Here is a 6,204-nt window from a genome sequence, read left to right as displayed (position 1 = left end):
ATTTTTCATGATTCTAAAATACCAATGAAATGTAACTTTTAAAAGTTCCTCACTGCATGTTTCATATTCAGTATCAAGAAAATTCAGAAGATAGCAATCAGATGTAGATCTGATTAAAAATTACATCTTAAAAATTACATATCAGATAAGCCAAATAAAAAACTATGTACGAGAGGTCTATCTGTGTACACAGGAGTCTTGCCTTCTCTAGGTGTAGATGAGGAGATGCCATATTCTGTCAGGATTTGGGGAGACCATGGAAAGTATTTGGGGTGTTGGCACGTAGTGCAGTGGATCCACTCCTTTGTCAGCTGTCACTCAGCCCCCTAACATCCCAAGAACATCAGAGTGCAAATCTTTCTCCTTCCAGGCCTTCAACCCAAAGTGGCTTTCTGATGGATTCTGCCTGTCTGTGCATAAGTAGAGGCGTATTTACAAACTAGAAATGTGTCCATCCTTGGGAGAAAAAACAATAATAGTCTTCCCCCAGGGTAAGAGTGTATATAAATGTCTCCTGGTTGCTTAATTCCCAACATCCAACTTTCTTCTTCTAAATACATTTATAGGGAGCAAGAGATGGTAGGCTTCCTATGAATTAATATGAAGCAATCACTAAAAGAAAGGAATATTCCCTTCCTTTCATTCAGAACCCCTGGCATGTAAGTTGTATAATTAATACTAAAGCAAATAAAGTCTTTAAGCTGATAGTATCTGTAATCAAATAATGAAAAAAGGAAAGCAGTTAAATGAGCACACTACGCAGGGTCAAATATGTTCAGCAAAAAGCTGTAGTGGGTCTTTGATCATGGCTAGATTCACAGTGATATCAGACAGTTGGTTCTCATGTACAGCTAAATGTTTCAGATTTTGTTTTTATTAAATTTGGCAGTTTCACACTGAGATCTGTATTCCTAGTGAATAAAAGACAGCTACTTTGTTAGGAGGGATTCCATTTTCACAACTGTGAGGAAGTCAGAGATATTTCAGGAACATGGGCCACAAAATGTACTCCTTTCACAGTGTTCTCCTATTCTGAACTGTGCAGTTATCTATTAAATTTTCTAATAGATATTTGTGTAAGGTGTATGTATGCTTGTGCAATTATTAAAAAAGCAGTTTTGGAAAACAGTGTATTTATTAAAGAAAATTACTTACGGGGCATGTACAAAACTGTAAAAAAAAAAAAAAAAAAAAAAAAAAAACCTTAAAAAAAAAACCCACATTCAATTTGCCCAGTAAAGTTGTTTTTGTGAAATTTCTGTGTTGTTGAATAAAGGACTTTAGTATTCAAAAGATCTCTTTTTCCATGAACAAATTTTTATTTGTGAGATTTTAAGTAATCAGCATATAATCCTGAGATCCTGAAAGTCTAATTTTTTTATGATAAAAACATTTTTAATTCTGCACTTGCCCTTATGTCAGCAGAATGAATACTGTATATAAATTTTTCATAAAATATTCCAGTTTTGTTCGTCTTTTCTCCATATATTTTGTCTTTCTTATATATTTTTAAAAAAGGAAAAAAGAAGAACATGATGCTTTTCATATTTCTAAAGGATATATTTTTGTTGAAAGCTTTAAAAAGTCCCCTTAATAGAAGAAGAAATGAACGTATCTAAACTTTTTTCCTTCCTTCTTCGTAAGCATGCCAAGAGAAAGCATCCCATGAATTCCTTGTGCTGTGAATGAAAAGTCCTGGTGATAATACTTGAAAGCATTAAAATGCATGAAGAAACGTGCAACACTGGAATTCTATCTTCAGCCACTCCCAGAAATACTCTGAGATTACATTTTTATTGTGTGACTTTTTTTTATTGTGGAATATTGCGGTCCACCCATGCTGCTTATTAACACTTTTTTGTTGCTTCATAAACTACAAGAAACGTAGAACACAGTATTATATCTTGGAAATCATTAATACGGTTGCAAACATGGAACATTAAACAATTGAAAGAGTTCGTGTTCACAGAAAAAAGACCACGTTAGAAGACTTTTGTAAATTTTATAAATTTCAGGATGTGTTCTCTTAGAATAGTATCACTAATATAAAATATTTTGGCCATGGCAACAGAATTGGATTACATAGTGTGAGAAAGATGAATTAGGAAACTTGAATCTTGAGAGTTTCTGGATACTCAGCAATTTTGCAGGTGAGTTGCTATGCTTCTTTGTTATATTTTGGTGTAAGCAACAATACGGCAAAAATATAAAACTGGATTTTCACAGATAATACTTTCCTTACTTGACATCTTCAAGGACACAAATACTTGGAGGTTTATATGTAATGATAAGAGAATAATTCTTCAAAATAGTTTGAATTAACCAAAAAGGGAGGAGAGGGGAGTTCTATAACTTATTTAGACATTGAACCAGATAATAATTTCATATGGTTCCTGGAAAATCATGCATTTTTTTCAAGCATGTTTATTGGTAGCAGTTGTTTTAGTTGACATGTTTTATGCAGAAGTTATTCCCCATTTTGTTTCCACTCTTTTTAATGGAGAAAAAATGTTATTTGCAGTAAACACAGTGAACACAAATTGAAGGTTTTATTTGCATACACTCCATAAGTATCATAGCTATATAGGACATTTTTGCTTATTTGGAAATTTTGTTTCTAATCTTTTATTCTAATATCTTGGCTTAAGATCTATCTTTGTGTCCGATGCAATTCAGTTTTCTTGGCCAGTTTTTAAGTCAATATTTCTTATTTTCCATGTATTTATATAAAATGAAATGTCAACTGACCTATCTTTTTAGTCTAAGTCTGTGCTTTGTTTATAATATGTTCCTTATGACAAAAATCATTCTGGTTAACAGGTGTTGTAATTTCACAAATTGGAAGCAGTGTCCATGTCTCTTTCCAAGAACAACACTTTTAAAAGCTATTCTAATCATGTAAAGACTACATGTAAAGCATTTTTAATACAGGACTGAATTACTGACTTCTTTAATAGTTAGATGTTAGGAGAATCTGGTTGCCTGGTTTGAATTATGATCTTCTGCTTATGACTTTTCTGAAAAATGATCTTCTATTTAAAATTATATGGCTTCAGGAAAACTGCACAGTTGGAAGAGCGGTTGGAAAAGAACAACATTTAAATGGCACTGTTTAACTTTTGATGCCATCATAAAACATATGTAGCTGAAAATTCTTATTCGTTGTAGCCTTCAAGAACTCTTCTCACCTTTCCATGAATGACCATATAATTTTATTCATAATTTTTTATTTATATTTATAATTCTATTAATATTGAATTAACATGTGGGGGCATGGAGACAGATAGATTAATCTGTGTGTGCATATGTGTGTGTTGCTTTTAGTTGACAGAGTTTAATTCATGCCCCCAGTAGCTAAGGATCACTGTAGGTTGTTAAACATCTTAGGTGTAAAAGATTCCGCCACAATTGTACAGTTGCAATTGAATTTAATGACTCAGCATCTTGTAATACTTAACCTCTTCTCTGGGAATCAGGGAATTTGGGGAAGGTACATGGAATCTTTTGAGCATTTTAGGGGCTCTTTTAATAAGTTAATAACACTTCACTCTGTCCTACTTGCAGTCATTTAAAGGACTGTTTCGAAAATTATGTATACAATTTGCTCCCCAAATGTATTAATTTTCTTCATATAATTTGAACATTTTAGCTATATTTATATATTATTGAGATGTCTATTTATACGTATGTATATTTGAGCTGCAAGTGCACAACCAAGCACTAATAGATGACTTGATCTATAGCTTATATACTTTGACCATATGGAAAAGGCCTTTATGTCTCCAAAATTTGTGATGTCTACAGAGCAGCAGCAGGAAGAACATTATGAATAACTTGTGTTGGCAAACCAGCAATTGCTTTAATTTCTCATTTATTCAATAAGTATTATTGTTATTTTCAATGTGCCAACTGCTGGGGATATCAAAATGAATAAAACATTGTTCCTGACACATTTACCATCCCCATGGAACTCAACCAAGTAGTTGAAATAAATACACAAATAAATAAAAACAGTGGAAAATGTTTGTTGTGAATGGAGCGGGCATCATGTGAAGGAATGGCGAGAGATGGTGGAGTGAACCTCTTTAATGTCAAAGTCTTCCCAGCTGAGAGAAGAGGGCAAAACTCGTGCACCCCTGGGTTGTAAAATCTGAGGGTAAAGTAGTGAACCAAAAAGACTGGAATGGCAGAAGAGAAAAACAGGAAGGTTCAAAAGACCTGAGACATGCCACCACCCTAGTCCAAGTTGCTGTCATTTCTGATGGGAGTCACTTTAGCTACCACAGTATTCTCTTTCCATCCATTCCTATCTGTCTTCAAACATTTTCTATGCTGCAGCCTGAACAGTCCTTTTAAAACAAACACACACACACACACATACACACAAAGCTCATGTGATTCCATGCTTATTGTCAGTGATTTCCCATCACTCTTAGAATAAAACCCTAAATGTGGTCGCAAGGATCTTGTGGTCTGGCTCTGCAGTCCCATCCCATATCATGTCATCCCTTTCTCTCTGCTCCAGCCACTTAGACTTTCTTCCAGTCCTTACACTTGCAAGATGGGTTCTGCCTCTCACCTTAGGACATTTTGTTCATTTTGTTATTGATACTTGGAATCTTCTTGCCTTCTCTATTTTCTTGGAAAATTCCTCTTTATTCTTCAGAACTTAGCTAATGCTTCATGTTTTAAAGGAACTTCTACAACTTTGTCAAATTCACCTATTATGGGGTCTCAGTAACTTGTACCTCTTCACAGCATTTATTAATGAATTAATTTATTCAATAAAAAAATATTACACATTTATCATGTGCTCTTCATTCATCTAGGCAACCATAATATATTCACAAGCAAATAAGACAGAAATCCCTGCCTTCATACAGTTCACATTCTAGTGGAAAGAAAAAAGTCATAAACAAAGAAGTAAATAAATATAAATGTCACATGGTAATATATAATATGGGTACAATTAAGGAGGGAAAATGAGATCACAAATACCAAGTGGGGTGAGAGGATGAGGAAAAGAGTTGGAATTTTAAATGGGTAGTTAGGGAAAGCCTGACGGAGAAGGTAACATTTGAGGTATGGCCTGAAGGAGGCAAGTAAGTAAGTAAGCCATGTGGATATGTTGGAAACAGCCTACCTGGCAAAGGGAGCAAGTACAAAGACCTTGTTACAAGAATGGGCCTGCAGTTTTCAAGGACCAGCAGGAAGCCCACTGTGTCTGGAGAGCAATGGGTAAGAGAGAGAAGAGTAGGCAATATGGTTAGAGAAGGAAGAGAGACAAGACTGTGCCATGTGATGTTAAGGACTTTGACCTTTACTCAGAGTGAGAAGGGAAATATTTGGAGTGTTTGAATGGAGGGAGACATGATCCAACTTATATTATAAAAGGACTACTTTGGCTACTGTGTTGAGAAAAGACTACAGAAAGTCAAGAATGGAGGAAGGGAGACCAGTCTGGGGAGGCCATTGCCATATCCAAATGAAAGAAGATGATGGAAACAGAATGGTAGCAGTGGAGGTTGTAAAAAAGAGGTTGAATTCAGCACATAGTTGGAAATAAAGGAAACAGAATTTGCATGGATAGGTAGGGCTTTAGGTATGTAAGAAAGAGAGAAATTAATAATAACCCCAGGCCCTTTAATGTGAATAACTGGAGAAGTGAAGTTGTCCTTTCCTTAACTGAGAAAGGGAAGACTGAATTTTGGGTTTAGATGTACTAAGTTTAAGCTGCTTCTCAGACATTCAAGTAAGGATGTCAAGCACACGATTGGATATATGGACTTGGAGTTCAAGGGAGATTTATAGGCTGGGGATATACATTGTATTTTTTAAAAATGAACCTGGATGAGATTACCAAAGGAGTGAGTGTGGATAGATAAAGGAGAGGAAGGGCAAGGACTGAGATCTGGGACTCACCTACAGCAGTTGTATTTTCACCTTCATTCTAAGCATTATTTGATTAGTACCCATCTCCCACACTGACCAGGGTAGAGAAGAAATGGAAACCCAAGCAAAACTTTTACAGGTGAATTCTTCCATTTTCCCCTCTTCCCAGTGACTCATATATTTTTTGTCCTTTAGTTACCCCAGCCCCTACCTTTCATCCACAGGTGACTGACTATTCATCCCCCTCAATTTATCTCATCTCCACTGCATGCAAAAACTTACACTTATTATTTATGTTTATCTATAAACATT

Source organism: Balaenoptera ricei, chromosome 5 (assembly GCF_028023285.1).
Source record: "Balaenoptera ricei isolate mBalRic1 chromosome 5, mBalRic1.hap2, whole genome shotgun sequence".
In the NCBI taxonomy this organism is placed as follows: Eukaryota; Metazoa; Chordata; class Mammalia; order Artiodactyla; family Balaenopteridae; genus Balaenoptera; species Balaenoptera ricei.
The sequence above is the reverse complement of the archived record's forward strand: the minus strand, read 5'-3'. Positions refer to the sequence as shown.